Genomic DNA, 20,708 nt, shown 5'->3' on the forward strand with positions numbered 1-20,708 from the left:
CGTGCAGTCTGATCCCCCCCAAACTCCTCTCCCCCCCGTGCAGTCTGATCCCCCCCACACTCCCCTCCGCCCCGTGCAGTCTGATCGCCCCCCCAAACTCCTGTCCGCCCCGTGCAGTCTGATCCCCCCCAAAGCTCCTCCCTGCCCCGTGCAGTCTGATCCCCCCCCAAACTCCTCCCCGCTCCGTGCAGTCTGATCCTCCCCCCCGTGCAGTCTGATCCCCCCAAACTCCTCCCCGCCCCGTTCAGTCTGATCCCCCCCCAAACTCCTCCCCGCTCCGTGCAGTCTGATCCCCCCCAAACTCCTCTCCCCCCCGTGCAGTCTGATCCCCCCCACACTCCCCTCCGCCCCGTGCAGTCTGATCCCCCCCAAAGCTCCTCCCTGCCCCGTGCAGTCTGATCCCCCCCCAAACTCCTCCCCGCTCCGTGCAGTCTGATCCTCCCCCCCGTGCAGTCTGATCCCCCCAAACTCCTCCCCGCTCCGTGCAGTCTGATCCCCCCCAAACTCCTCTCCCCCCGTGCAGTCTGATCCCCCCAAACTCCTCTCCCCCCCGTGCAGTCTGATCCCCCCCACACTCCCCTCCGCCCCGTGCAGTCTGATCGCTCCCCAAAACTCCTGTCCGCCCCGTGCAGTCTGATCCCCCTAAACTCCTCCCCGCCCCATGCAGTCTGATCCCCCCAAACTCCTCACCCCCGTGCAGTCTGATCCCCCCCAAACTCCTCGCCCCGTGCAGTCTGATCCCCCCCTAAACTCCTCCTCGCCCCGTGCAGTCTGATCCCCCCCCAAACTCCTCCTCCCCCCGTGCAGTCTGATCTCCTACCCCCCACGAAACTCCTCTCCGCCCCCTGCAGTCTGATCCCCTACCCCCCTAACTCCTCTCCGCGCCATGCAGTCTGATCCCCCCTCACCAAACTCCTCCCCGCCCCGTGCAGTCTGCTTCCCCCCAAACTCCTCTCCGCCCCATGCAGTATGATCCCCCCTCACCAAACTCCTCCCCGCCCCGTGCAGCCCCTAAGTTTGCCCCCCAATTCTCAGCCACTACCCCCCTCTCCCCACACGCCCCCCACCCAGGACGCTCTCGGCCTCTGCAGGAGGCACAGCCGGGCACTGGGCAGCACTGCGGGCAGCCAGGGCCAGAGCATCGCCCCCCGCCGAACTGCCCCCCCCCGGGCACAGGGGGGATTCAGCGGGCACCCGGCCCCGCCCCCAGGCAGCGAGCAGCGCGGGGAGCAGGGCTCAGGCCGCCCCGCCCCCCCGCGTGCGGGACACGTTCTGTGCGTGCCCCGCCCGCGGGAACCACCCCTCGAGGGCGCGCGGCTCCCCGGCGGGGGGAGGGGGCACGTGACACTCCCGCGCCCCGGTGGCCCGCAGCCCCCCTCCCCGAGACACCCACGTGACTGGAGCCCGGGTCAGCTCCCGCGCCCCAAAGGGGGGGCCACAGCCCCGTTCCCCCGGCACCACGTGGGGGGGGTCACAGGGGCGCTGCTCCCCGGGGAGGCTGCAGCGCCGGGGGGGGGGGGCAGAAATCGCCCCCCCACCTCCGCCAGGGGCCGCCCCGCCGATGTCCAGCCTGGGGCCCGGAGAGAAGCAGGCGGGGGGGGGGGGCTCCACGTCACTGCCAGCTCCCGCCCCCCAGGCTCCGCCCCTCAGCGCCCCCCGCAGCGTTTTCCCGCCCGCCTCGTCAGCGCGAGCGTCCCGGGAGTTTCCCGCCCAGCCAGCGCCGCCCGCGCCTGCGCTCTCCCGCGCCCTGTCCCCTCCTGCCCCCCCCAGTGCCAAGGCCCCCCCCCGGCCCCTCCCCCTCCCTCCTGCCCCCCCAGTGCCGAGCACCCCCCCGGCCCCTCACCCCCTCCTGCCCCCCCAGTGCCGAGCACCCCCCCCGGCCCCTCACCCCCTCCTGCCCCCCCAGTGCCAAGCGCCCCCCCCGGCCCCTCACACCCAGCCTGCTCCTACACCTCACCCCTGTCCAGACACCCCACCCCCAGCCCGCTCCCCCACCTTCCCTCGCGCCCCCTCCTCCCCCGGGCCAGACACCAACAAGGGGCGGGCTGGGGGCGGGGAGCTTCGCACTCGGACCCAGGATTCGCTCGCGCCCCCGCGCGCTCCTCGGACCTTCCTGTCATGGCGGCGCCGGCCGCCCAGTCAGACAACGCCCCCCTGCGGCAGCCCATTGGCCGAACCAGAGGCAGGATCCCCTTTGCTGACAGCCCATTGGGCGACACTATCCTCCGCCAAGGCTGTCTTCCGAAAGCCCATTGGCTGGCACGCAGCCAGGAACCACCCCTAAGTCACAGACAATTCCAGGACAGAGCAGCCCATTAAGATCCACCCCGGACAGCCTATTGGTCGAGAGCAGTGGCAGGTCAGTCCCCCTAGTCACACCGCATTCGCAGACAGAGCTGTCCGTTAAGATGCAGCCGGGTCAGCCTATTGGGTGCCTCTGATTCAGAACACGCCCCTTAGTCACAGCCCATTCGCGGACAGAAGAGTCTGTTATAATCCACCCCGGACAACCTATTGGCCGCCAGCAGCCCCAGAACACGCCTTGAGTCACCGCCCATTGGCGCACGGAGCAGTCCGTTAAGAGTCACCTCGGACAGCCTCAGATTGGGCGCCACAGATTCCGAACACGCCCTTTACTCTCAGCCCATTCGCGGACAGAACAGTCTGTTACGATCAGTCCGGGACAGTCTCTCGGCCAGCCTTAGTGTAGGGAGAACATAGTCAAGTATGAAACAGGATTCCCCAAGTGGAAGTGACTCCCCAGAATTTGTTCCCCACAACTAAAAGTCTAAGGAGGAGAAGTTTGTTAAGTAGAAGAAGCATAGAAGTGTTTAGATTTATTCTTGTGAAAGTGTTTAGATTTAGTGTTATCAAGCTTGAGAAGTGTTTAGATTTATAATTATTATTATTATTATTATTTGTTAGGATTGTTTAATTATAAATCTAAACATTTTTGCCCCTCTAGAATATAATTGGTTAGGAATGTAATATTAGGTCATGTAACTTCAAACTGTTAAAAATATACTACTATGTAGCCAGAAACAGCTCCCCTCGCTGTGCGCCAGGGCACGCTCAAACTTACTGTTACACAATTGACAACCGTTCTCTTCAAAGCATTGTGAAGCACTTAACCCTAATCGCAAAGTGAAGCATTGTAACTATAACAGTAACTAACTCAGCGCTCAGAGAGAGAATGGTTTAAGAAATGCCACCCAGAAACTTTTGTAACTTTTTGTAACTACAACTCTTGTATTATTATGCAAAATACTGTATGGGAAACATTAATTAGGGAATGTACATAAGAGAGAGAGTGCTTGGACGATGAATGAATGGTTGTGAGAGGTGCCAGCCTGAGAATGCAGCAACAAAGGGCTGAAGAAGGCGTCAGGTGCCAGTGCAATTGGCTCCCCGTAGCCGTTTCTAACACACACATGAGCCGCTCTGATTTGGCTTCTAACACTTTTAGCTGCTCGGTTCTGCAAGCGCGGAGAGGAAGCCGCGTCCGATAGATGGAGGTTCTCCGCGACACATTTGGCAGCCTGGACCCCCTGCCTCTGGTCCAAAGAGTCTCAACCAACCCCCGACCCCATGACCCTTGTTCTCAGTGATTCCGCCAGCTGCTTGGTGCCTTTAGTACCCGGCCCCGCTTGCAAAGTCCCCCCCCCAGCAGCATGACCCGAGAGCGAAACAAGAGACCCCCCCCCCCAGCAGCAAAACCCGAGAGCAGCGCGAAAGAACCCCCCCGGCATTGCGACCCGAGGGCGGCGCCAGAGACCCCCCCCAGCAGCAAGTCCCGAGGGCGGCGCCAGAGACCCTCCCCAGCAGCGTGACCCGAGAGCGAAGCCAGAGACCTCCCCCAGCAGAGTGACCCGAAAACGGTGCCAGAGACCGCCCCCAGCAGCAAGACCCGAGAGCGGCACCACAGACCCGCCCCCAGCAGTGCGACCCAAGAGTGGCGCCAGAGACCCTCCCCCCAGCAGCATCACCAGAGAACGGCGACAGAGATCTCCCCCCCCCCAGCAGCACAACCTGAGATGGGAGCCAGAGGCCCCCCCCCAGCAGCATCACCCGAGAGTGGCGCCAGAGACCCCCCCCAGCAGCATGAGATGAAAGTGGCGACAGAGACCCCACCCCCAAGGAGCGCGACCCGAGACCGGCGCCGGAGACCCCCCCAGAAGCATTACCCGAGAGTGGAGACAGAAACCCCACCCCCAGCACCGCTACCGGAGAGCGGCGCCAGAGACCTCCCCGAACAGCATCACCCGAGAGCGGCCCCAGACACCCACCCAGCAGCAAAACCCGAGAGAGGTGCCAGAGACCCCCCGCAGCAGCATCACCTGATAGCGGGGCCAGTGACACCCCCCGTCTGCAGCATGACCGGAGGGAGGCTCCAGAGACCACCCCCAGTAGTGCGACCCGAGAGCGGCGCCAGAGACCTCCCCCCAGCAGCGCGACCCGAGAGTGGAGACAGAGACCCCACCCCCAGCACCACTACCGAGAGCGGCACCAGAGACCCCCCCAACAGCGCGACCCGAAAGCGGTAACAGAGACCCCCCCCCAGCAGCACGACCGGAGAGCGAAGCCAGAGACCCCCCCAGCAGCATGATCCCAAGGAGGCGCCAGAGACCCCCCCCAGTAGCGCGACTCGAGAGCGGCACCAGAGATTCCCCGCAGCAGCATAACCCGAGAGAGGCGCCAGACTCCCTCCCAGCAGCACGACCTGAGAGTGGCCCCAAAGACCCCTCCCCCCCAGCAGCGAGACCCGAGAGCAGCGCTAGAGACACCCCCAAGCTGCACGACCCGAGAGCGGCACCAGAATCCCTCCCTGCAGCGAGATCCGAGAGCGGCGTGACTGAAGAGACCTCTCACTCACTAAGGTCTGTGGCTGTGGGAATTCTATCCTTTAGCCCTTCCCCCACGCCCCTCGCCTATGTATAGGGCCCTCTACAAGAACACCGAGTCAGTCAGCCATGACGCGCCACCGCTCTCCCTTGCGCGACTTGCGAACCTGCAGAATTCCCGTTGGCTCCTGAGCCCTTAACCCGTGGAGATGCTCACCTGGAATGCCTGCACGTGAGCTATACAAGGACACGGCAGAAGCAGAGCAAGGACAAAGACACAGACAGAAACAGACAGACAGAACGTATTGGCCAATACGAGAGAGCAACAAGAGAGAAACACATGAGAGGCAGACGGAAACCTTACCGCCTTGCGTCTTCCTCCTCGAGCCAATCGTCTGCTGAGAAGGACACCGTGTTCCAGAGAAATCAGCACCCCTGACAAACGGAAGCCCTGTTTCTCCCACTACCAAGGAATCACCTCGCGAACCTCCGCTCGGACTCGCTGTCTAAGCAAACCTGACTTCCCTTCCTAGACCCGAGTGCGCCGTAAGCCGAGAGATTTCCAAACCCGACACTTATCTCCCTGTCAGCGATGGCTGCTCCGCTCCCAGCCGGACGGTTCTCGCCTCGCTTCGACCAAGCTCCCGAGCTCGCTGTTCTCGTTTCCGTTCCATCCCCAGACGGGAGGACACCGGGAGGGTTGACTTCTTATCGCTCACTACCGAACACAGCAGAGGGGAAAAAACAAACAAACAACTTAGCTTTTCAGTCCGCAAGGACGCGGCATCGCTTCTCCTCCCACCATCGCACCGCTGCCTCCCACCATCGGCCACCCCCTCCCGCTGCCACTCCAGGAACGCGGAGAGAACGGAGGCCTTGAATATCTATCCACGCTCTGTTGAACTGCCTATGCCCCTTCACCAGTCCCCAAGCCACCAGGCTCCGTGACCCAGCAGGAAGCTCTCTGCCTCAGAAGAAACATACTGCCAGGACGCTTAAAGATTTCAAAGCACGCACCTCTTACTCACACAGAGCCATGGGAAGGCCGAACGCTGAGGACCCTTCACATGTTCCGAGAATCACGTCCAGGCAGCTCAAGTACATCTCGGACGATTTATTCTCCGCCCACGGCCACGCACTGATTCCTCTGCAAGGGTGGCCAAAAAAGCCCAGCGTTAGCTCTCACTCACTAAAGTCTGTGGCTGTGGGAATTCTATCCTTTAGCCCTTTCCCCCCCTCTCGCCTATGTATCGGGTCCTCTACAAGAACACCGAGTCATTCAGCCATGACGCACCACCGCTCTCCCTTGCGCGACTTGCGAACCTGCTGAATTCCCGTTGGCTCCTGAGCCCTTAACCCTTGGAGATGCTCACCTGGAATGCCTGCAAGTGTGCTGTACAAGGACACGGCAGAAGCAGAGCAAGGACAAAGACACAGACAGAAACAGACAGACAGGACGTATTGGCCAATACGAGAGAGCAACAAGAGAGAAACACATGCGAGGCAGCCAGAAACCTTACCACCTTGCGTCTTCCTCCTCGAGCCAAGCGTCTGCTGAGAAGGACACCGTGTTCCAGAGAAACCAGCACCCCTGACAAACGGGAGCCCTGTTTCTCCCACTACCAAGTAAGCACCTCGGGAACCTCCGCTCGGACTCGCTGTCTAAGCAAACGTGACTTCCCTTCCTAGACCCGAGTGGGCCGTAAGCCGAGAGATTTCCAGACCCGACACTTATCTCCCGGTCAGCGATGGCTGCTCCGCTCCCAGCAGGACGGTTCTCGCCTCGCTTCGACCAAGCTGCCAAGCTCGCCGTTCTCTTTTCCGTTCCATCCCCAGACGGGAGGACACCGGGAGGGTTGACTTCTTATCGCTCGCTACCGAACACAGCTGAGGGGAAAAAACAAACAAACAACTTAGCTTTTCAGTCCGCAAGGACGCGGCATCGCTTCTCCTCCCACCATCGGCCACCCCCTCCCGCTGCCACTCCAGGAACTCGGAGAGAACGGAGGCCTTGAATATCTATCCACGCACTGTTGAACCGCCTACTGCCCCTTCACCAGTCCCCAAGCCACCAGGCTCCGTGCCCCAGCAGGAAGCTCTCTGCCTCAGAAGAAACATACTGCCAGGACGCTTGAAGATTTCAAAGCACGCACCTCTTACTCACACAGAGCCATGGGAAGGCCGAACGCTGAGGACCCTTCACGTGTTCCGAGAATCACGTCCAGGCAGCTCAAGTCCATCTCGGACGGTATCTTCTCAGCCCACTGCCCAGCCAGTTTCCCAGCTGTTACCCAGTCTGGAGCCAGCAAAGCCCTCGGGCAGGAGTGACAGCAAAGGGCTAGGACCCAGAAGCCGTGTCCAGGGGTCAGTCTGGAGTGCTGTACAAAGCCCAGGACCATCCACATATCCTGTGTGGTGCAACCTGCTGAGTGGAGACAAAGGCTCAGGGCTGCTCTCATACCCTGATCAGACACTTTACTGAATGTGGTGCAGGGAAAAGGTGGACTGATGGCTCCCATGAATGGGCGTGCAGACTGGAGTGAGGAAGGGCCCCGGGATAAGAATATGGATGGGGGTGCAGGCTGGGGGGAGGAAGGGCCCCGGGATAAGCATATGGACGGGGGTGCAGGCTGGGGAGAGGAAGGGCCCCGGGATAAGAGTATGGACGGGGTGCAGGCTGGGGTGAGGAAGCAGGAGGGGAGGGGGCTGCGCGGAGCCTGGAGTGCGGGATGAGGGGGCCATGGGCAGGAGGGGAGAGGGCTGTGCGGAGCCTGGAGTGCGGGATGAGGGGGCCGGGGGCAGGAGGGGAGAGGGCTGCGCGGAGCCTGGTGTGTGGGATGAGGGGGCCGGGGGCAGGAGGGGAGAGGGCTGCGCGGAGCCTGGAAATAACGAGCTTCTTACTTTGCCTGCTGTCAAAGGGCAAGACTGGGGCCACGTGGCGTGCGGAGCAGGGACAGCAGCTGGGGGCGATGGAATTACACGTGCATTACCTGCACTGACCACCGAGCGGCACTGTGGAGGCGCTTCGGAATTACACGTGCATTACCGGCAATGACCACCGAGCGGCACTGTGGAGGCGCTTCGGAATTACACGTGCATTACCGGCAATGACCACCGAGCGGCACTGTGGAGGCGCTTCGGAATTACACGTGCATTACCGGCAATGACCACCGAGCGGCACTGTGGAGGCGCTACGGAATTACACGTGCATTACCCGCAATGACCACCGAGCGGCACTGTGGAGGCGCTACGGAATTACACGTGCATTACCCGCAATGACCACCGAGCGGCACTGTGGAGGCGCTTCGGAATTACACGTGCATTACCCGCAATGACCACCGAGCGGCACTGTGGAGGCGCTACGGAATTACACGTGCATTACCGCCGGTGACTACCGAGTGTCACTGTTGCTCTGCTAAGGGCCGTTATTTCCGAATAAAAAAGATTGTTCTTAGGGTAGAAATGCCCCATTCCGAACTAAGAACACGCTGGGCGGGGCTATGCCGGGGGGCGGGGCTATGATAGGGGCGGGGCGCGCTGCGACGTGCCCCGGGAGGCCGCACTATGAGAACTACAAGTCCCAGGATGCGTCGCTAACACTTGGAGTGACACGAGCGCGGGACCAACCGCGTCGCTCCCTGGTCAATGCCCCGTTGTGATGTCACTTCCGCTGCACCCGCCCAGCCGAACAGCGCCGGGCCTGCCCTGGCCCTGCAATGGCCGATGGGAGCTGCGGACAGGGGCACTCAGTTTCCCACAAGCCACTGCGGCTACTTTCCCTACTCCCCCTCATCCCGCCCCTCCCCATTGCTGGGCGGGGCTCCTGCCTCAGAGACGGCAGCGTCCGCAGCTGATGCCCCGCCCCCACTCGGGAGAGGAGACTCCGCGGCAACCCTTCCCCCCCAAACTCCTCCCCACCCCGTGCAGTCTGATCCCCTCAAACTCCTCCCCGCCCCGTGCAGTCTGATCCCCCCTCAAACTCCTCCCCCCCGTGCAGTCTGATCCCCCCAAACTTCCCCTCCGCCACGTGCACTCTGATCCCCCCAAACTCCTCTCCCCCCGTGCAGTCTGATCCCCCCAAACTCCTCCCCGCCCCGTGCAGTCCGATCCCCCCAAACTCTTCCCCGCCCCGTGCAGTCCGATCCCCCCAAACTCCTCTCCCCCCGTGCAGTATGATCCCCCCCAAACACCTCCCCGCCCCGTGCAGTCTGATCCCCCTCCAAACTCCTCCCCCCCCGTGCAGTCTGATCCTCCCCCCCGTGCAGTCTGATCCCCCCGCAAACTCCTCCCCGCTCCGTGCAGTCTGATCCTCTCCCCCGTGCAGTCTGATCCCCCCAAACTCCTCCCCGCCCCGTGCAGTCCGATCCCCCCAAACTCTTCCCCCCCGTGCAATCTGATCCCCCCAAACTCCTCTCCCCCCGTGCAGTCTGATCCCCCCCAAACTCCTCCACGCCCCGTGCAGTCCGATCCCCCCAAACTCTTCCCCGCCCCGTGCAGTCCGATCCCCCCAAACTCCTCTCCCCCCGTGCAGTATGATCCCCCCCAAACACCTCCCCGCCCCGTGCAGTCCGATCCCCCCCAAACACCTCCCCGCCCCGTGCAGTCTGATCCCCCTCCAAACTCCTCCCCCCCCGTGCAGTCTGATCCTCCCCCCCGTGCAGTCTGATCCCCCCCCAAACTCCTCCCCGCTCCGTGCAGTCTGATCCTCTCCCCCGTGCAGTCTGATCCCCCCAAACTCCTCTCCCCCCGTGCAGTCTGATCCCCCCAAACTCGTCCCCCCCGTGCAATCTTATCCCCCCAAACTCCTCTCCCCCGGTGCAGTCTGATCCCCCCCAAACTCCTCCCCGCCCCATGCAGTCCGATCCCCCCAAACTCTTCCCCGCCCCGTGCAGTCCGATCTCCCCAAACTCCTCTCCCTCCGTGCAGTCCGATCCCCCCAAACTCCTCCCCCCCGTGCAGTCTGATCCCCCCAAACTCCTCCCCGCCCCGTGCAGTCCGATCCCCCCAAACTCTTCCCCCCCGTGCAATCTGATCCCCCCAAACTCCTCTCCCCCCGTGCAGTCTGATCCCCCCCAAACTCCTCCCCGCCCCGTGCAGTCCGATCCCCCCAAACTCCTCTCCCTCCGTGCAGTCCGATCCCCCCCAAACTCCTCCCCGCCCCGTGCAGTCCGATCCCCCCAAACTCCTCCCCCCCGTGCAGTCTGATCCCCCCCCAAACTCCTCCCCGCTCCGTGCAGTCTGATCCTCCCCTCCATGCAGTCTGATCCCCCCAAACTCCTCCCCGCCCCGTGCAGTCCGATCCCCCCAAACTCTTCCCCGCCCCGTGCAGTCCGATCCCCCCAAACTCCTCTCCCTCCGTGCAGTCCGATCCCCCCCAAACTCCTCTCCCCCCGTGCAGTCTGATCCCCCCAAACTCCTCCCCCACGTGCAGTCCGATCCCCCCAAACTCTTCCCCGCCCCGTGCAGTCCGATCCCCCCAAACTCCTCTCCCTCCGTGCAGTCCGATCCCCCCCAAACTCCTCCCCGCCCCGTGCAGTCCGATCCCCCCCAAACTCTTCCCCGCCCCGTGCAGTCCGATCCCCCCAAACTCCTCCCCGCCCCGTGCAGTCCGATCTCCCCCAAAACTCCTCCCCGCCCCGTGCAGTCTGATCCCCCCCCAAACTCCTCCCCGCTCCGTGCAGTCTGATCCCCCCCAAACTCCTCTCCCCCCCGTGCAGTCTGATCCCCCCCACAGTCCCCTCCGCCCCGTGCAGTCTGATCGCCCCCCCAAACTCCTGTCCGCCCCGTGCAGTCTGATCCCCCCCAAAGCTCCTCCCTGCCCCGTGCAGTCTGATCCCCCCCCAAACTCCTCCCCGCTCCGTGCAGTCTGATCCTCCCCCCCGTGCAGTCTGATCCCCCCAAACTCCTCCCCGCTCCGTGCAGTCTGATCCCCCCCAAACTCCTCTCCCCCCGTGCAGTCTGATCCCCCCAAACTCCTCTCCCCCCCGTGCAGTCTGATCCCCCCCACACTCCCCTCCGCCCCGTGCAGTCTGATCGCTCCCCAAAACTCCTGTCCGCCCCGTGCAGTCTGATCCCCCCCAAACTCCTCTCCCCCCCGTGCAGTCTGATCCCCCCCACACTCCCCTCCGCCCCGTGCAGTCTGATCGCCCCCCCAAACTCCTGTCCGCCCCGTGCAGTCTGATCCCCCCCAAAGCTCCTCCCCGCCCCGTGCAGTCTGATCCTCCCCCCCGTGCAGTCTGATCCCCCCAAACTCCTCCCCGCTCCGTGCAGTCTGATCCCCCCCAAACTCCTCTCCCCCCGTGCAGTCTGATCCCCCCAAACTCCTCTCCCCCCCGTGCAGTCTGATCCCCCCCACACTCCCCTCCGCCCCGTGCAGTCTGATCGCCCCCCAAAACTCCTCCCCGCCCCGTGCAGTCTGATCCCCCCCAAACTCCTCCCCGCCCCATGCAGTCTGATCCCCCCAAACTCCTCCTCGCCCCGTGCAGTCCGATCCCCCCAAACTCTTCCCCGCCCCGTGCAGTCCGATCCCCCCAAACTCCTCTCCCCCCGTGCAGTATGATCCCCCCCAAACACCTCCCCGCCCCGTGCAGTCCGATCCCCCCCAAACACCTCCCCGCCCCGTGCAGTCTGATCCCCCTCCAAACTCCTCCCCCCCCGTGCAGTCTGATCCTCCCCCCCGTGCAGTCTGATCCCCCCCCAAACTCCTCCCCGCTCCGTGCAGTCTGATCCTCCCCCCCGTGCAGTCCGATCCCCCCCAAACTCCTCTCCCCCCGTGCAGTCCGATCCCCCCAAACTCTTCCCCGCCCCGTGCAATCTGATCCCCCCAAACTCCTCTCCCTCCGTGCAGTCCGATCCCCCCCAAACTCCTCCCCGCCCCGTGCAGTCCGATCCCCCCCAAACTCTTCCCCGCCCCGTGCAGTCCGATCCCCCTCCAAACTCCTCCCCGCCCCGTGCAGTCTGATCTCCCCCAAAACTCCTCCCCGCCCCGTTCAGTCTGATCCCCCCCCAAACTCCTCCCCGCTCCGTGCAGTCTGATCCCCCCCAAACTCCTCTCCCCCCCGTGCAGTCTGATCCCCCCCACACTCCCCTCCGCCCCGTGCAGTCTGATCGCCCCCCCAAACTCCTGTCCGCCCCGTGCAGTCTGATCCCCCCCAAAGCTCCTCCCTGCCCCGTGCAGTCTGATCCCCCCCCAAACTCCTCCCCGCTCCGTGCAGTCTGATCCTCCCCCCCGTGCAGTCTGATCCCCCCAAACTCCTCCCCGCCCCGTTCAGTCTGATCCCCCCCCAAACTCCTCCCCGCTCCGTGCAGTCTGATCCCCCCCAAACTCCTCTCCCCCCCGTGCAGTCTGATCCCCCCCACACTCCCCTCCGCCCCGTGCAGTCTGATCCCCCCCAAAGCTCCTCCCTGCCCCGTGCAGTCTGATCCCCCCCCAAACTCCTCCCCGCTCCGTGCAGTCTGATCCTCCCCCCCGTGCAGTCTGATCCCCCCAAACTCCTCCCCGCTCCGTGCAGTCTGATCCCCCCCAAACTCCTCTCCCCCCGTGCAGTCTGATCCCCCCAAACTCCTCTCCCCCCCGTGCAGTCTGATCCCCCCCACACTCCCCTCCGCCCCGTGCAGTCTGATCGCTCCCCAAAACTCCTGTCCGCCCCGTGCAGTCTGATCCCCCTAAACTCCTCCCCGCCCCATGCAGTCTGATCCCCCCAAACTCCTCACCCCCGTGCAGTCTGATCCCCCCCAAACTCCTCGCCCCGTGCAGTCTGATCCCCCCCTAAACTCCTCCTCGCCCCGTGCAGTCTGATCCCCCCCCAAACTCCTCCTCCCCCCGTGCAGTCTGATCTCCTACCCCCCACGAAACTCCTCTCCGCCCCCTGCAGTCTGATCCCCTACCCCCCTAACTCCTCTCCGCGCCATGCAGTCTGATCCCCCCTCACCAAACTCCTCCCCGCCCCGTGCAGTCTGCTTCCCCCCAAACTCCTCTCCGCCCCATGCAGTATGATCCCCCCTCACCAAACTCCTCCCCGCCCCGTGCAGCCCCTAAGTTTGCCCCCCAATTCTCAGCCACTACCCCCCTCTCCCCACACGCCCCCCACCCAGGACGCTCTCGGCCTCTGCAGGAGGCACAGCCGGGCACTGGGCAGCACTGCGGGCAGCCAGGGCCAGAGCATCGCCCCCCGCCGAACTGCCCCCCCCCGGGCACAGGGGGGATTCAGCGGGCACCCGGCCCCGCCCCCAGGCAGCGAGCAGCGCGGGGAGCAGGGCTCAGGCCGCCCCGCCCCCCCGCGTGCGGGACACGTTCTGTGCGTGCCCCGCCCGCGGGAACCACCCCTCGAGGGCGCGCGGCTCCCCGGCGGGGGGAGGGGGCACGTGACACTCCCGCGCCCCGGTGGCCCGCAGCCCCCCTCCCCGAGACACCCACGTGACTGGAGCCCGGGTCAGCTCCCGCGCCCCAAAGGGGGGGCCACAGCCCCGTTCCCCCGGCACCACGTGGGGGGGGTCACAGGGGCGCTGCTCCCCGGGGAGGCTGCAGCGCCGGGGGGGGGGGGCAGAAATCGCCCCCCCACCTCCGCCAGGGGCCGCCCCGCCGATGTCCAGCCTGGGGCCCGGAGAGAAGCAGGCGGGGGGGGGGGGCTCCACGTCACTGCCAGCTCCCGCCCCCCAGGCTCCGCCCCTCAGCGCCCCCCGCAGCGTTTTCCCGCCCGCCTCGTCAGCGCGAGCGTCCCGGGAGTTTCCCGCCCAGCCAGCGCCGCCCGCGCCTGCGCTCTCCCGCGCCCTGTCCCCTCCTGCCCCCCCCAGTGCCAAGGCCCCCCCCGGCCCCTCCCCCTCCCTCCTGCCCCCCCAGTGCCGAGCACCCCCCCGGCCCCTCACCCCCTCCTGCCCCCCCAGTGCCGAGCACCCCCCCCGGCCCCTCACCCCCTCCTGCCCCCCCAGTGCCAAGCGCCCCCCCCGGCCCCTCACACCCAGCCTGCTCCTACACCTCACCCCTGTCCAGACACCCCACCCCCAGCCCGCTCCCCCACCTTCCCTCGCGCCCCCTCCTCCCCCGGGCCAGACACCAACAAGGGGCGGGCTGGGGGCGGGGAGCTTCGCACTCGGACCCAGGATTCGCTCGCGCCCCCGCGCGCTCCTCGGACCTTCCTGTCATGGCGGCGCCGGCCGCCCAGTCAGACAACGCCCCCCTGCGGCAGCCCATTGGCCGAACCAGAGGCAGGATCCCCTTTGCTGACAGCCCATTGGGCGACACTATCCTCCGCCAAGGCTGTCTTCCGAAAGCCCATTGGCTGGCACGCAGCCAGGAACCACCCCTAAGTCACAGACAATTCCAGGACAGAGCAGCCCATTAAGATCCACCCCGGACAGCCTATTGGTCGAGAGCAGTGGCAGGTCATTCCCCCTAGTCACACCGCATTCGCAGACAGAGCTGTCCGTTAAGATGCAGCCGGGTCAGCCTATTGGGTGCCTCTGATTCAGAACACGCCCCTTAGTCACAGCCCATTCGCGGACAGAAGAGTCTGTTATAATCCACCCCGGACAACCTATTGGCCGCCAGCAGCCCCAGAACACGCCTTGAGTCACCGCCCATTGGCGCACGGAGCAGTCCGTTAAGAGTCACCTCGGACAGCCTCAGATTGGGCGCCACAGATTCCGAACACGCCCTTTACTCTCAGCCCATTCGCGGACAGAACAGTCTGTTACGATCAGTCCGGGACAGTCTCTCGGCCAGCCTTAGTGTAGGGATAACATAGTCAAGTATGAAACAGGATTCCCCAAGTGGAAGTGACTCCCCAGAATTTGTTCCCCACAACTACAAGTCTAAGGAGGAGAAGTTTGTTAAGTAGAAGAAGCATAGAAGTGTTTAGATTTATTCTTGTGAAAGTGTTTAGATTTAGTGTTATCAAGCTTGAGAAGTGTTTAGATTTATAATTATTATTATTATTATTATTATTTGTTAGGATTGTTTAATTATAAATCTAAACATTTTTGCCCCTCTAGAATATAATTGGTTAGGAATGTAATATTAGGTCATGTAACTTCAAACTGTTAAAAATATACTACTATGTAGCCAGAAACAGCTCCCCTCGCTGTGCGCCAGGGCACGCTCAAACTTACTGTTACACAATTGACAACCGTTCTCTTCAAAGCATTGTGAAGCACTTAACCCTAATCGCAAAGTGAAGCATTGTAACTATAACAGTAACTAACTCAGCGCTCAGAGAGAGAATGGTTTAAGAAATGCCACCCAGAAACTTTTGTAACTTTTTGTAACTACAACTCTTGTATTATTATGCAAAATACTGTATGGGAAACATTAATTAGGGAATGTACATAAGAGAGAGAGTGCTTGGACGATGAATGAATGGTTGTGAGAGGTGCCAGCCTGAGAATGCAGCAACAAAGGGCTGAAGAAGGCGTCAGGTGCCAGTGCAATTGGCTCCCCGTAGCCGTTTCTAACACACACATGAGCCGCTCTGATTTGGCTTCTAACACTTTTAGCTGCTCGGTTCTGCAAGCGCGGAGAGGAAGCCGCGTCCGATAGATGGAGGTTCTCCGCGACACATTTGGCAGCCTGGACCCCCTGCCTCTGGTCCAAAGAGTCTCAACCAACCCCCGACCCCATGACCCTTGTTCTCAGTGATTCCGCCAGCTGCTTGGTGCCTTTAGTACCCGGCCCCGCTTGCAAAGTCCCCCCCCCAGCAGCATGACCCGAGAGCAGCGCGAAAGAACCCCCCCGGCATTGCGACCCGAGGGCGGCGCCAGAGACCCCCCCCCCCAGCAGCAAGTCCCGAGGGCGGCGCCAGAGACCCTCCCCAGCAGCGTGACCCGAGAGCGAAGCCAGAGACCTCCCCCAGCAGAGTGACCCGAAAACGGTGCCAGAGACCCCCCCCAGCAGCAAGACCCGAGAGCGGCACCACAGACCCGCCCCCAGCAGTGCGACCCAAGAGTGGCGCCAGAGACCCTCCCCCCAGCAGCATCACCAGAGAACGGCGACAGAGATCTCCCCCCCCCCCCAGCAGCACAACCTGAGATGGGAGCCAGAGGCCCCCCCCAGCAGCATCACCCGAGAGTGGCGCCAGAGACCCCCCCCAGCAGCATGAGATGAAAGTGGCGACAGAGACCCCACCCCCAAGGAGCGCGACCCGAGACCGGCGCCGGAGACCCCCCCAGAAGCATTACCCGAGAGTGGAGACAGAAACCCCACCCCCAGCACCGCTACCGGAGAGCGGCGCCAGAGACCTCCCCGAACAGCATCACCCGAGAGCGGCCCCAGACACCCACCCAGCAGCAAAACCCGAGAGAGGTGCCAGAGACCCCCCGCAGCAGCATCACCTGATAGCGGGGCCAGTGACACCCCCCGTCTGCAGCATGACCGGAGGGAGGCTCCAGAGACCACCCCCAGTAGTGCGACCCGAGAGCGGCGCCAGAGACCTCCCCCCAGCAGCGCGACCCGAGAGTGGAGACAGAGACCCCACCCCCAGCACCACTACCGAGAGCGGCACCAGAGACCCCCCCAACAGCGCGACCCGAAAGCGGTAACAGAGACCCCCCCCCAGCAGCACGACCGGAGAGCGAAGCCAGAGACCCCCCCAGCAGCATGATCCCAAGGAGGCGCCAGAGACCCCCCCCAGTAGCGCGACTCGAGAGCGGCACCAGAGATTCCCCGCAGCAGCATAACCCGAGAGAGGCGCCAGACTCCCTCCCAGCAGCACGACCTGAGAGTGGCCCCAAAGACCCCTCCCCCCCAGCAGCGAGACCCGAGAGCAGCGCTAGAGACACCCCCAAGCTGCACGACCCGAGAGCGGCACCAGAATCCCTCCCTGCAGCGAGATCCGAGAGCGGCGTGACTGAAGAGACCTCTCACTCACTAAGGTCTGTGGCTGTGGGAATTCTATCCTTTAGCCCTTCCCCCACGCCCCTCGCCTATGTATAGGGCCCTCTACAAGAACACCGAGTCAGTCAGCCATGACGCGCCACCGCTCTCCCTTGCGCGACTTGCGAACCTGCAGAATTCCCGTTGGCTCCTGAGCCCTTAACCCGTGGAGATGCTCACCTGGAATGCCTGCACGTGAGCTATACAAGGACACGGCAGAAGCAGAGCAAGGACAAAGACACAGACAGAAACAGACAGACAGAACGTATTGGCCAATACGAGAGAGCAACAAGAGAGAAACACATGAGAGGCAGACGGAAACCTTACCGCCTTGCGTCTTCCTCCTCGAGCCAATCGTCTGCTGAGAAGGACACCGTGTTCCAGAGAAATCAGCACCCCTGACAAACGGAAGCCCTGTTTCTCCCACTACCAAGGAATCACCTCGCGAACCTCCGCTCGGACTCGCTGTCTAAGCAAACCTGACTTCCCTTCCTAGACCCGAGTGCGCCGTAAGCCGAGAGATTTCCAAACCCGACACTTATCTCCCTGTCAGCGATGGCTGCTCCGCTCCCAGCCGGACGGTTCTCGCCTCGCTTCGACCAAGCTCCCGAGCTCGCTGTTCTCGTTTCCGTTCCATCCCCAGACGGGAGGACACCGGGAGGGTTGACTTCTTATCGCTCACTACCGAACACAGCAGAGGGGAAAAAACAAACAAACAACTTAGCTTTTCAGTCCGCAAGGACGCGGCATCGCTTCTCCTCCCACCATCGCACCGCTGCCTCCCACCATCGGCCACCCCCTCCCGCTGCCACTCCAGGAACGCGGAGAGAACGGAGGCCTTGAATATCTATCCACGCTCTGTTGAACTGCCTATGCCCCTTCACCAGTCCCCAAGCCACCAGGCTCCGTGACCCAGCAGGAAGCTCTCTGCCTCAGAAGAAACATACTGCCAGGACGCTTAAAGATTTCAAAGCACGCACCTCTTACTCACACAGAGCCATGGGAAGGCCGAACGCTGAGGACCCTTCACATGTTCCGAGAATCACGTCCAGGCAGCTCAAGTACATCTCGGACGATTTATTCTCCGCCCACGGCCACGCACTGATTCCTCTGCAAGGGTGGCCAAAAAAGCCCAGCGTTAGCTCTCACTCACTAAAGTCTGTGGCTGTGGGAATTCTATCCTTTAGCCCTTTCCCCCCCTCTCGCCTATGTATCGGGTCCTCTACAAGAACACCGAGTCATTCAGCCATGACGCACCACCGCTCTCCCTTGCGCGACTTGCGAACCTGCTGAATTCCCGTTGGCTCCTGAGCCCTTAACCCTTGGAGATGCTCACCTGGAATGCCTGCAAGTGTGCTGTACAAGGACACGGCAGAAGCAGAGCAAGGACAAAGACACAGACAGAAACAGACAGACAGGACGTATTGGCCAATACGAGAGAGCAACAAGAGAGAAACACATGCGAGGCAGCCAGAAACCTTACCACCTTGCGTCTTCCTCCTCGAGCCAAGCGTCTGCTGAGAAGGACACCGTGTTCCAGAGAAACCAGCACCCCTGACAAACGGGAGCCCTGTTTCTCCCACTACCAAGTAAGCACCTCGGGAACCTCCGCTCGGACTCGCTGTCTAAGCAAACGTGACTTCCCTTCCTAGACCCGAGTGGGCCGTAAGCCGAGAGATTTCCAGACCCGACACTTATCTCCCGGTCAGCGATGGCTGCTCCGCTCCCAGCAGGACGGTTCTCGCCTCGCTTCGACCAAGCTCCCAAGCTCGCCGTTCTCTTTTCCGTTCCATCCCCAGACGGGAGGACACCGGGAGGGTTGACTTCTTATCGCTCGCTACCGAACACAGCTGAGGGGAAAAAACAAACAAACAACTTAGCTTTTCAGTCCGCAAGGACGCGGCATCGCTTCTCCTCCCACCATCGGCCACCCCCTCCCGCTGCCACTCCAGGAACGCGGAGAGAACGGAGGCCTTGAATATCTATCCACGCACTGTTGAACCGCCTACTGCCCCTTCACCAGTCCCCAAGCCACCAGGCTCCGTGCCCCAGCAGGAAGCTCTCTGCCTCAGAAGAAACATACTGCCAGGACGCTTGAAGATTTCAAAGCACGCACCTCTTACTCACACAGAGCCATGGGAAGGCCGAACGCTGAGGACCCTTCACGTGTTCCGAGAATCACGTCCAGGCAGCTCAAGTCCATCTCGGACGGTATCTTCTCAGCCCACTGCCCAGCCAGTTTCCCAGCTGTTACCCAGTCTGGAGCCAGCAAAGCCCTCGGGCAGGAGTGACAGCAAAGGGCTAGGACCCAGAAGCCGTGTCCAGGGGTCAGTCTGGAGTGCTGTACAAAGCCCAGGACCATCCACATATCCTGTGTGGTGCAACCTGCTGAGTGGAGACAAAGGCTCAGGGCTGCTCTCATACCCTGATCAGACACTTTACTGAATGTGGTGCAGGGAAAAGGTGGACTGATGGCTCCCATGAATGGGCGTGCAGACTGGAGTGAGGAAGGGCCCCGGGATAAGAATATGGATGGGGGTGCAGGCTGGGGGGAGGAAGGGCCCCGGGATAAGCATATGGACGGGGGTGCAGGCTGGGGAGAGGAAGGGCCCCGGGATAAGAGTATGGACGGGGTGCAGGCTGGGGTGAGGAAGCAGGAGGGGAGGGGGCTGCGCGGAGCCTGGAGTGCGGGATGAGGGGGCCATGGGCAGGAGGGGAGAGGGCTGTGCGGAGCCTGGAGTGCGGGATGAGGGGGCCGGGGGCAGGAGGGGAGAGGGCTGCGCGGAGCCTGGAGTGCGGGATGAGGGGGCCATGGGCAGGAGGGGAGAGGGCTGCGCGGAGCCTGGTGTGTGGGATGAGGGGGCCGGGGGCAGGAGGGGAGAGGGCTGCGCGGAGCCTGGAAATAACGAGCTTCTTACTTTGCCTGCTGTCAAAGGGCAAGACTGGGGCCACGTGGCGTGCGGAGCAGGGACAGCAGCTGGGGGCGATGGAATTACACGTGCATTACCTGCACTGACCACCGAGCGGCACTGTGGAGGCGCTTCGGAATTACACGTGCATTACCGGCAATGACCACCGAGCGGCACTGTGGAGGCGCTTCGGAATTACACGTGCATTACCGGCAATGACCACCGAGCGGCACTGTGGAGGCGCTTCGGAATTACACGTGCATTACCGGCAATGACCACCGAGCGGCACTGTGGAGGCGCTACGGAATTACACGTGCATTACCGGCAATGACCACCGAGCGGCACTGTGGAGGCGCTTCGGAATTACACGTGCATTACCGGCAATGACCACCGAGCGGCACTGTGGAGGCGCTACGGAATTACACGTGCATTACCCGCAATGACCACCGAGCGGCACTGTGGAGGCGCTACGGAATTACACGTGCATTACCCGCAATGACCACCGAGCGGCACTGTGGAGGCGCTACGGAATTACACGTGCATTACCGCCGGTGACTACCGAGTGTCACTGTTGCTCTGCTAAGGGCCGTTATTTCCGAATAAAAAAGATTGTTCTTAGGGTAGAAATGCCCCATTCCGAACTAAGAACACGCTGGGCGGGGCTATGCCGGGGGGCGGGGCTATGATAGGGGCGGGGCGCGCTGCGACGTGCCCCGGGAGGCCGCACTATGAGAACTACAAGTCCCAGGATGCGTCGCTAACACTTGGAGTGACACGAGCGCGGGACCAACCGCGTCGCTCCCTGGTCAATGCCCCGTTGTGATGTCACTTCCGCTGCACCCGCCCAACCGAACAGCGCCGGGCCTGCCCTGGCCCTGCAATGGCCGATGGGAGCTGCGGACAGGGGCACTCAGTTTCCCACAAGCCACTGCGGCTACTTTCCCTACTCCCGCTCATCCCGCCCCTCCCCATTGCTGGGCGGGGCTCCTGCCTCAGAGACTGCAGCGTCCGCAGCTGATGCCCCGCCCCCACTCGGGAGAGGAGACTCCGCGGCAACCCTGCCCCCCCAAACTCCTCCCCACCCCGTGCAGT

Source organism: Pelodiscus sinensis, unplaced genomic scaffold (genome assembly GCF_049634645.1).
Source record: "Pelodiscus sinensis isolate JC-2024 unplaced genomic scaffold, ASM4963464v1 ctg41, whole genome shotgun sequence".
NCBI lineage: Eukaryota > Metazoa > Chordata > Testudines > Trionychidae > Pelodiscus > Pelodiscus sinensis.